The sequence below is a fragment of the Dermacentor andersoni genome, chromosome 10 (assembly GCF_023375885.2).
Source record: "Dermacentor andersoni chromosome 10, qqDerAnde1_hic_scaffold, whole genome shotgun sequence".
NCBI classification, from domain to species: Eukaryota; Metazoa; Arthropoda; class Arachnida; order Ixodida; family Ixodidae; genus Dermacentor; species Dermacentor andersoni.
The window spans coordinates 72148124-72159880 of record NC_092823.1 but is presented as its reverse complement, the minus strand read 5'-3'; the positions used below and the strand labels follow the sequence as shown (position 1 = coordinate 72159880).

The window sequence follows — 11757 nt, the reverse complement described above, 5'->3', positions numbered from 1 at the left end:
AGTGAGCGGTGCTGCTCTGCTGACATGTGCAGGTTAGTTGCGGGTGTTTGCGCTTTTTGTGCTGTAGCCGATTTTATTTTCTCACTGTGTGTTCCTTGTCACTGTCCTCGTGCACGTGGCTGGCGGTCGAGGTCTTTTGCGTCCGGTTGAAGTTTTGCGCTCACGGAGACGCCAGTACCGGCGAAGTGTGGGTCACCGAGCGTTAACATTGCGTGCTCACTTTGGTTTGTAGGCCCACTTTTTTTTCATCTCATTCCTTTCTTCGGACCTGCACCCCCAGGTATGGTGTCTGTAAAATAGTATACTTCAGCTTAAACAACAACAGAAAGAAATAACGGCTGCTTTATTCAGCGAGCACCATGTAAATGACGAGTGCCACGACAAGTACCTATAACCATGCCAGGCTATAGCAGACGACGCTTGGACGCTTGGCGCGGAGGTCGATGGCAGCGCTGCGGTGGCGTGAACGGTAGCAGGGTTAAATGGTGCGCATAGGCTAGGAGTTGGGGTACTTAAAGAGGATCTATAAACGTTGTTGCTGCGGCCCGGGCGGTCGATGTGGTACTGATCGTTCGATCATATTTACGCGGTGCGTAGAGAACATGTGCTCCTTTTTTGTGTGAATTAACGGTCACTAAGCCCTGGGTCCTGCGCAATGCTATTAGCTCGCTGTATGTTTCTTGCGGTGCGCCGTTGTTGATTATCGTAGTGCGGTCCACACGCGCTTTCTTTGTGCCCGGCTCATGAGAAGTGTTGTACTCTCGCCGCTCCCGCATCGGCTCACAGTGCACGGAAGAATGTGTTGATAGTTGTGCTATCGCGTGCTGTAGTTGACCGCAATTCAACACTACGCTGGACGGACTGTTGGTGCAGTCGATGCGGCGTGAACGGACACGAAGGAGCGCTCGCCTCAGAAGGTAAGTCTGGCGCCCAGCGCATTCTTATGGTTCATGTAGTGTACCTTGTCATGCGCAGCAGAAGATGATTAGTACAGCTACAAAAACAGTGACAGTGATTCCCTAATGTTCGTTCGATATCGTAGTGCACATTTAGGAAAACGTTTCACGAAAATTACCCCGAGATTGATGTTGTTAAGAGCTTCATCTATTGTTTATTTTCTTTTTGTTATGAAGTATGCTAGCGCCGGGGCATCGCTTGGTCTGAACGGGCACAAAAATTCAAGCAGGGAATGTCACTGCTTCTGTACGTAATTCCTCAGCAAGAAATCGTATAGACAATTCTAGAAGTACGTTGATGTGTTGTGCAAATGTTTTCACAGCTAACGTCAACGCGCGACGGCATCCAAATGATCTGACTCGTGAGAAGATTTTAGCTTGTATGCAAACTTTGATGCTTATAGGTTGTCGCCAAGACAACCTGTATTTCTTGTGTTTAGTGTTCTGTTTGTTTTCGTGCCTTTGACACGTTTAATAACCGCCTGTGATGTAAGAATGAAATATTTATTTGTCTAAGCGGATGTAGCTTCCTGTAGCTGGCTGTACGAGAGCTTTCCACAATTTGACGCGATGTTGTTAAATCACAAGTTCGCAGATTCAGCAGTGATTACAATAAGCTGAACATTTATTGTTTAGGGAAGTCACAATTTCCTGAGACGGAGGCATCTCTGCACCACAAAGGAGACTGCGGCACTATGCAGCCTGAACAGCACGACAAAGCATCTGATCTGCCTGCTTTGACAAGGTACGTACAAAACGGTCACAGCCATTTATGTGTTCTAGGTTCTATTCATGTATTTGGTACCTGCCAACTTTCCCGATTAGTTTCTGCTTTTCCAAGTGTGCTGTTTGTGTACAGCGTGTCAAGGTAAATAGTGGTTAATAATGTATGCATAGAAAAATGTGGGCGCTGAGAGAAAGCTTTAGGAAAGTGCATGCTGTCTTTCCAACACAGGATTTCTGTCTAGAATTTTTGCAAAATATGAAGTGCAGAGGCTGGCAGGTTTGGCAAACAATGTTCAACACTTTTGCTTTAGATTTTAATGTAGCCGGTTCATTATCTGACCCTAGTATAGCATAGCGTCAAGCTTGAAGCTGATCTCTGATGTCACGTCAGTTGCAGGATGTAATAACGTGGTATCACAAACTGCTTGTTACGCATGTCAGTCAACATGGTGCAGTGGTCACAGGTGCGAGTATAACCGAAAGCTGGGCATTCTTTGCCCTTCTGCACATGATGTGGGATAGAGCTTGAACTATGCTATAGTGGCACCATCTCCCTCACCTTCTCTTCCTCATTATTCTGTTAACTTGCAGTAAAATGCACAACTTCTAGAGGCTTAATTATGGTGTTGTCTGCTGAACTTGGCTGATGTGAATTTCAGTAGTCTGGGGTACCCTCAAAGCCATGCTGTACTTTGCATGCATTTTAAAATGGTCAATTTGAAATATGTGATTGGCTGTGGCATTCTCAGAGAAACAAGGCCTCTTGTGAATAATGCATACATGCATTATTCGCATGTTCTAATACTCTTTCAAGAAGCAGCCTATAGGCTGCTCCCCGAAGAAGTGACCACCTTTGCTTACCCTACAGGGCAGTCTGGTCCAGTTTACTTAACCTGTCTGCCATCTATGCACGAGAAGGACAGAAGCGAAAAAAGGGACCTTCGATTAATGTTTTTGCACAGATGGCTCATACATTGCACTTTTCTCATCTTGCAGGCTTTGTTAACTCAAAGCTTTCTATGGGCGAATATCAGCATTTCATTCCTATTTATACCTAATAAGAATTACTTTGTTCATAGTGTCTCTTTTTATATTATACTCTTGTGAGAATAAGCTCACTTGTTTTAATGCAGATGTGGCTGGGCCTGCAGAAAGAGTGTAAGCACACTACTGTGTTGCTGATCAGTGCTGGTGCTGATCTCTACGTCTGAGTTGGCCTCACAACGTCCAGGCGCCACTGTGCTTTGCTTCATTGACAAGGTAATATGATATAGACACCTTGCACCTCAGTATCAGTTTTGAGAAATATGCTAAGACACAAGGGTTGGCCTTGGTGATAAATACACTCGTGTTCTTTTTTAAAGCGTTCTTCTTGCAGTGTTCCTCATGTACATGTTTTCAGGAGATGCTTAAATGCAAACCGCCATGGAACTTGTTTATGCCTTAAAGTAGCACTCTTTCACCAAAAGAAAAGCCTTATTTAATGCACAATTCATAAGAAAGGTGAGGAAGTGACAGGACATAAGTCTAACAACCATCCAGTTTTACTGCTTGCACAGCACTATAAAGCGAGAGGTGAAAGGGCAAGAACAGATAAATCGAAAATGCATGTTGCTCACACAACCGCGAAAAGGACACATGGCATGGCTACCATGACGCTTGTTTTACAATGATAAATAAGCAGTCTTGCTATATGATAGTCCACTGGAGGTGGAGCCAACTTGCAGATTCCCTGTCACACATATAAGGAAATCTTAACGAATTTCGCCAGCACTATGTTCCTTATACATTGCCACGGTTGCACAGTTTTCAAACAAAATAATGCAAGTGAGCTTTGCACTACCAAGTGACCACGAAATGACCTGAGCATTCAGTTAACATGGTTGCAAATCCAGTCATTTATACATTGGCCTGTTTTGCCGACGTAGTGTCTACTGCACGACAGTGGTATTTAATATCCATCAACACCCCTGTGCTCTACGTACTCTTTCTTGCGTGCTTTTTTTCACAGGTAGTGGAAGATTACTTGATTCCAGAACAATTTGGTTTGTTCTACCCATGATAGTGAACTTGCCAGTCTTATATTAAACATGGAATTGGTTAGAAAGATGTGGTATTTCTTATGGTGCCCTGGTGCATTCAGCTTGTGCAGATGCTTCAAGCTTGTATTGACAAAAATTGGGATGAAGCCATAGGAGGACAGTTGTAAAAGTGTAACGAAAGCCTCCTGATAGATATGCTGAGTTGTGCTGCTGTGCACACTTATTGGTTATCCCTACTGGGTAACGCTGTTAGGGTTATGGATGCTTTGACACTGTAGGGCCTACAAGATGGCTAGCATTACAGAACACATTAAAACGACTGTAGGGATGCGTGTCGTGCTATGGTATCATAATTGGCCCACAAAGTGACCACCTTTGCTTACACTATGTGGTAATCTGGCACAGTTTACTTAACCCGACTGCCATCTATGCATGAGGACAAGGGACTAAAAAAATGAGGGGACCTTCGATTAATGTTCTTGTACAGATGGCCCATACATTGCATTTTTCTTATCTTGCAAGCTTTGTTACTTAAAGCTTTCTATGGGCGAATATCAGCATTTCATTCTTATTTTTACCTAATAAGTATTGCTTTGTTCACAGTGTCACTTTCTATATTTACCGTATTTACTCACATAATGATCGCACTCACGTAGTGATCGCAGCCCTGAATTTTGTCGTCTAAATTCGATTTTTTTTATTTCCTGTGTTGATCACACTCCGAACTTGCCGCAGCGATCTGTCATGTGCCAAGTCTAGCTATTAATGATCGCGCTTACCATCTGTCGAATGCTACGCGAACAACTCTTCAAGACAAACCAAGCAGTCTGCACGCACCAAACATTCTTAAGCAGATGCCCGATTTCATTCCTTTCATCACTTTCCGCACTTCCATGACAAAAAAGCTACAACCAAAATTGCCTTTATTATGTGTAGGTATTGTAATGGTTGTGGTCAAGAACAACAAAAAAGGCACCTTTCGATTCTTCTCATCTGCACTCGTGGGCACGCAACAAATCTTGTAACACTTGCAGCACAGCTAAGATATTCGCCCACCCTTAGCGGAAACGTGCTGTATTATGATAGTAGTGAAGACAAATGCCGCAGTTTCCGCAGCATGCCCGCCGTGTCTTTCTATGTCACTGGCAGCTAAGCGCGCCCATCTGCTTCTGCCCCCTCATAGTGGACATGACTACGTTATTGCCACAGACTTACTGATATTAATTATATTATTCATTCCGGATACGGAAGAAACTGTTTCAATGCATGTAACGTACTCACAAGAAAAAAAAATCGCATTCGGCGCATTTGGTGTGTTCAGCTTGCTGCGCCGGCCGCCATTTTTGTTTTGGTGTTCCGCACTACACTCAGTGGCAGCCACCTATTTGTTGGCCTGTTGCCATCCCGCAGCAAACGCGGGATAAAAAAAATTCTTTTTGCGGGAAATTTAACCGGCGTAATAATCACACATCTGAATTTGCGACCATTTTTTTTTACAAGAAAGTGTGATCATTATGCGGGTAAATACAGTACTCTTGTGACACCAAGCTCACTTGTTTTAATGCAGGTGTGGCTGGGCCTGCAGAAAAGCTGTAAGCAGACTGCAGTGTTGCTGATCAGTGCTGATCTCCACGTCCGAGTTGGTCCCACAATATCCAGGCACCACGGTGCTTTCACAAGGTAATATGATATGGACACCTTGCACCTTAGTATCAGTTTTGAGTTTGACTTTTGATAAATATTTAAGAACACACAAGGGTTGGCCTTGGTGATAAATACACTCGTGTTCTTTTTTTAAAGTGCTCTTTCTGCAGTGTTCCTCATGTACATGTTTTCAGAGGATGCTTACACTCCTTAAATGCAAACTGCCATGGAGCTTGTTTAGGCCTTAAACTAGAACTCTTTCACCAAGAAAAAAGCCTCATTTAACGCACAATTCATAAGGAAGGTAAGTAGATGACCGCCAGTGTCTAACAACTATCCAGTTTGACTGCTTTCCCAGCAATATCAAGTGAGAAGCGAAAGGGCAAGAACAGATAAATCGGCAATGCATGTTGCTCGCACAACTGCGAATGCGACACTTGGCATGGCTACTATGAATGCTGGTGTGCGATCAGAGGTGGTTGTTCGGCGTGTTCGTTCGGTTACCGGCGCGCGCGATTGACCTACTCCGCGCCTACGTCGCCAGCCGCGGGGCGCGGCTGGCGACGTCACACTCTGTAGTCGTGATGATCATGACCACGGTTTCGTTCGCAGCGGTCAACTGTGGCAAGTAGCACTTTCATTGTGACTTGGTGCAATGCACGCAGTCTCACAAACATGATGGCTATCGAGGACAATGTGGCCTGCACGCTGGCATCCAATCAGCCAGTTACATTGAGTTTGTAGAACAATCTGTTACAGCCAGCTCAATGGTGAAAAAATTATCGGGATGGACCCGTGGTAGTGAATAGCACGTTTCTGATAAAGATGTGACCAAGTCTTGTGCTATGACTGCACTGCAAAGGAGTACTTCCTCAACGCCCTTGCCACTACGAGCAGTATAATCAGTCATGAATTGACATTTGCAGCTCCCATACTGCTTATGTGTGAAATAGAAACAGGATTTCTGGATTAATTCAGTATAAAAGTGTGTTTGTGTGAACGTTTGTTTCTTATTTTCATACCCTTAATAATTCAACATTCCGTTCATTCAGAATTTCGTTCCAGTCCTGGGAAATTTCAATGAATGAGCTTTTACTGTATACACCCCTTCTTTCACCGCATGTGTAATTTGAGCTCACTGGGTTACTGCAAGAACTTTTTTCAGCCTCAAGGGTAAGATTTCTAGCTCGGACAAAGCAGCTCCTTAAGGATGCAAGAAGTTTTACTGTGGTTTTCTACCGTTCCCATCTGCTTCCCTAAACTTCTTCTCAAATGTAAAGAAAATCTAGTATATCCCGTACAAAAGGTGCTTGTCGCTGACTGTGGGATTAAATGTGGTGAGTCCTCTGAGCTAGAATTGTCCCTGGCCCATTATCAGTGAAGCTTCATTGACTAGGGCTTTCCTACAGCCAGGATGTAAACTTTGAACCTTTTGCATATATCTTAGTTTTATCCTTGAGTGCCGTCACTGTGTCTGGCAACCTAGTTTCCCTTAATAACTGTTACCTTTTTTATCCATTATTTCGGGAAAAGATACCTTTTCTGAGAGCACATATGCTATTTTTGTATTTGAGTAACTAATCTCTTGCAATTTTCATCTTTCGTAGGTTCACAATCGAAATGGGTTATTTATTTGTGCTAGTAAGTGGATGTGGGTAAACCAAGCCAGAACGGACAGCAAGTTTGCCAGGGAGATTGCCCGATGCTTGTGGCAGGCACAGGAATTAATCCACAGGAGTGTTACGAGCAAAAGTATGTATGCGAAAGCTAAAGGAAGGTGGTGAGGCCAAGCCAGCGTTGACACCACAAAATCTTGGTCCATATCTTAGTAAGTAGACCCTGTCCTGCTAGCTCATGTTTTCATAAGGATTGCAAAGTGTTTGGAAGTTAAAGGAGTAATGCCTATCACACGGTGCTTTTTCTGCACGAATATAATGGGCTGTCGGTAAGATCGGGTTGTATTGAGGTGATCTCTCATATGGGCCGACACAGTTTACATCTACACATCAGGGGCATGCATAGCTGTATGCGTATATTTAGTGCTGTGCTCTAGCTCGCTAACAAAAACTATCATTTAGTTTCTATAGTGGTATTAAAGGTGCATTAATCTTTCCTATAAACAATTCTGCACTGGCATCTATGCAGTGTTTTCCGTCTGCATATTCCGCAGTGCGGTAGCAAAGAGCTGTGCTATCTGTGTATTCACTTGCATGAGCTTGTTATACTTGTTCATTTAATGTAAAATACTTGTGGAAAAGTATTAGACTATTTCTGTGGTCTTGTATTGCAATTCTGCAGCCATTTATATTGTTTGTAAAACACGAACATTTAACAGAGACAGGAACAAGACAATGCGAGGACGAGCACTTGCTTTCAACTGCTGTGGTTAATGTTGAAATATCAATTTACATAGGGAAAAAGCTCATAAGCCTCCGTGTTTTCTTTTTCCTGTTTCTCTGTGAGATTTTCACGCTTTACTCAATATCATGCAAGAACCAGCCCATTCAGTTATGCAGTGGAGCCACCTATTGTGCATGTCAGTTCCAATGGCTTGTTAGAATCTAACAGTGCCGGCTGCTTTGTTTACATTTTTTTGCAGAGGCATACGAGCACTTTGTTTCAAAAACGCCAAGCACCGTGGATACAGAGGCAAAGATGCTGAAGGACCTGAACAAGCACCCGGCCACCATGCTTCGGGATGCAAAATAAAGATGGTTTGTGTTAATTGTGGGCCCTAAAAAGTGTCCTCTTTGTCTCCGAGCTGGCACATCGGCCGACTCACATGATAGAAATTAACTCGCTGTATTGTTGGCAGTAGATGTTACTGTGTGGAACTTCACCAAAAATATTGCATGAACAAAACTCATTCAACACAAATGAGAACACTTGTAGAATGCAGCTAAACAAGAATAGTGTCATTTTGCATAGCTGAACGAGAATATTTTCATGTAGCATACACAAACGAGAACGATATCGTTGAGCATAGACGTGCGAGAACTATCTCGTCAAGCATAGCTATGCGAGAATAATCTCGTTTAATGTACCCATACGAGAACGATCTCGTTCAGTGACGATGTCCTCTCGTACACATGTGACATACGACATCGTTGAGTCTACGGAGCAATAATAGCGTAGAGAAGTTCTCGTACAATTCTCATACATATTTTTTCAATAGGGTCGTCTACACCCTGGTTCCGCAATGCCTCCATGACTGCTGAGGTTTCGACAGAATCAAACGCTTTCTCGTAATCAATGTAAGCTATATATAAGGGTTGGTTTTATTCCGCACATTTCTCTATCACCTGACTGATAGTGTCAATATGGTCTATTGTTGAGTGGATGCCTGATTTTCCCTTCATTAATTACTTCTCTCCACCTTGCGGGTCCACCTTGACGAAGTATGTTAGGCTAAGAACGGCGAGTTGTGATCTTATACAAACAATGTGGTGGTATCTTGTATCGCTACCTCAAATCCGTTTGGCCATGGTTTATTCGATCTGCATAGTGATACAAATCCAAAGAATATTTTCTAAGCACTGTCGTAGCTGCTGCCTTCCATGCTCGTGCGGGAGCTTCATTGAACAGTAAAACGAAATTGTTATTGTTACTACCCGGCATGCTAATAATTAGGTACGTAGTTTTAGCCAGGCTCTAAGATATGCTGTGCCAGAAGCTGGTACATAGTTTCCGTATGTGTTGAGCACTAATACCAGTGCCGTGATCGAGGAAGTTCGGCTCGGCGATGGAATGTGCTGTACGGAGCACAGGTGAGGTTGTGCAGCCCAAGTTGTCCCTCTAGGATCAGGGTAGAAACTGGTGCACCGGGACTGACCCCTGCTACGGGGATGGTCAGGTGCAAGGCGCAGGGAAAGGGGCCCCGTAGCGAGCCGGCTTACGGTGGGCTACGGCGCGGCGACGGGTAAGTAAGGGCGCTTGCCGGTTAAGCACTTCCTCATGTCTGGTTAACTAATAAAACCAGGCTTCAAAAGTTGAGCAACCAGTGCGCATAGCGCACCTATACATTTACTATGATGCAGACGTACGCTAGAACTGTCGAATTTTAACCGCCGTTGGGTGGGGGTCCTGGAAATTTCAACCTTGGCACCTTGGCACTAACGGGAAGGCGCCAATGATTCAGTGAAATCAAATGTCACACTGTTCACGCTGGAAGTCAGCTTGCAGCAATTGAAGATAAGCTTACTTCTATTTCGACGACATTGAGGCGTGTTCTCACATGTATTTTGCTGTAATCCTGAACCACTGTCGTCAGGGTGGTGTTTTCTGCTCCATAGGGCATTTTTCACAGGTAGGATGGCACATTATTCAACGTGAAGAACAAAGCTGAACTGTTATCACCGTACTCCCTAATGTGTATTTGACCGCAGTGCTATACGCGTTGTCTTTTTGCGATACATTGAGGCAAATAATTTAGGAGACGCGTGTAGAAACGTTCAGTTACAGTGTACTGAACTCTTCATTTGCTGCGCTTACTCTTTCCTCAAGTAGCACCCCCTTCAACGTCCTTTATGGTTTTCAAGGAGGCCTTACGTACACAGAAATGCGAGGATATAGGTTCGAGGTGCCTGGTTCTGAAAAACGAGCTTTCTGCACGCATTTCTCACGGTTTACTAAGCAGTGGGAAGATTTGCGACTGAGAGGAACGGCGTGTTCTTGCGCGTTAGTGGAAGGAAGGTTTGGGTTGTCTTTACATCTACATCGAAGTCCTGCAATACTAATGTAGGCATATATCGATGCGTGGTAAGTGCAAGGCGCACGAAGTCGACGACTCATTTGGTGACGGGTTAGGCAAGATCTAGACAGCTGACACTACGAGCAAACCGTTTCGCTATGGTGCGTCACACAGTTAACCAACTTCATCTGCCCTACCAAACACTTCAAAGGGCATTGCAAATAGAACCCTACTCAAGTACGTAGATTCTCTCGCCACATTCATGTGGTATCGGCCATCGCCCAAGCTGGATTGGAAATTTGTGATTTAGAGGCGCTGTTTCGGATCCATTACCGTTTTCGCAAGGTAATGTACAGAGCCGTGCCCTAGAATGTGATCGTCATGTATCTCTTTGGCATGTGCCGCGTGGGAGCCAACATTAAGCGCCGAGATCAATGAGTGCTGCTGCTGCTCATTCATAGTGCAGCACTTGGCGGTGATGATTTCAAGTTTTATTCGACTGCAACCAACCAAATTTATCGGAAACCGCTTTATAGGTCTTGGGCTTCCCATGGTACAATGAGAAGTTGTGTATATTGATGAGCTAGTATCCGCTAATGTTTGTCGCGCGACTCAGCGCCACCTAACAAAATTTTATGGGTAAGACCTCCCGTAAGAGCATGCGACTTCTTTGTAGGAGCCACGCTGGAATCTATGGCTCTTTTGGTCAATTGCGTGCAACTTCTCACCGCCAGTTCGTGTTATTCTTGATAACGGAGGGGAACGGTGTAACCTTCGGGGGTATCCAATTTTGCTGATTCTTTCTGCTGACTTTCACAAGCCACCACGATTCCAATTTCAAGTTTAGAGACAAGCTTACCGAAGTGCAACCATGTGCGCTGTGTCCTCGCAGACGATAGAAGTCATCTTATGCATCTGCATGAGATTTGTGCGGTTGGACTATTAACTGAAAAGGTTCTGTCGGGACCGTCGCCTGATCCTTCACATCAGCCTAATAGTCTTAAGGCCCGCCAGAAATTTTGCTATAAAGCGAACTGGACAAGAAACCTTGAGGTGTCTTAGAGCTTGCAAGAATCTCACCACCATATACATCCTATTCTTTCGACGCCCGTTCATATTCCCCTAACGCTGAGTCCTCTCAAATATAATAAGTACCTCTCTCACTTTCTCTCACGTCGGTCGTATTGGATTTATGACAGCATGCTTAGCGACCCGTTAGCTAGGCTATCGGAAACATGGACATTGAGGCTGAGCATGCATGGTTTGCTAAAGCGCAGCATTATAAGGTCACAAGTTTTATAGTTGGGCTTTTGGTAGTGTTACGGCTTTCCAATTGCCTCTCTCTCATCTAGTTTAAATCTATACCCAATACACGTATCCTGCACGCAGGGTGCTACAGCATTAACCTCAGCTCGTGTGGTCGTGCTTATGTTGTGGTAATCAGATGCCTTGTTACAGAGGAACACGCAGATGCATCCGGGACAAGAAATTTATGCTTGCTGTAATGTGATGAGGCGACTCTCAATCAATGCAATTTTCCCTTGGTTTATTTCGGCACAGTCTCCAATTTTCGCAAGCACAGACGTAAACCTTCGACCACTTCGCAACGTGAATTTGGTGGGTGTAAAAATAATAGAGATGGTGCCGTGCAATGTTTTTCTGATAAGAGCAGCCGTCTCTAGGCGCTTGAACACCTTGG

At 44.3% G+C, this 11757-nt stretch overlaps 1 long non-coding RNA gene across 1 annotated transcript; it reads left to right on the top strand.

Annotated features, from left to right (window-relative positions):
• Window positions 1–634: 634 nt before the first annotated feature.
• LOC126527419 (uncharacterized) lies at window positions 635–8093 on the top strand. The gene is made up of 5 exons (XR_007598780.3): window positions 635–917; window positions 1593–1701; window positions 2816–2942; window positions 5292–5404; window positions 6976–8093. It is a non-coding gene; the product is annotated as an uncharacterized lncRNA (long non-coding RNA).
• Window positions 8094–11757: the final 3664 nt, after the last annotated feature.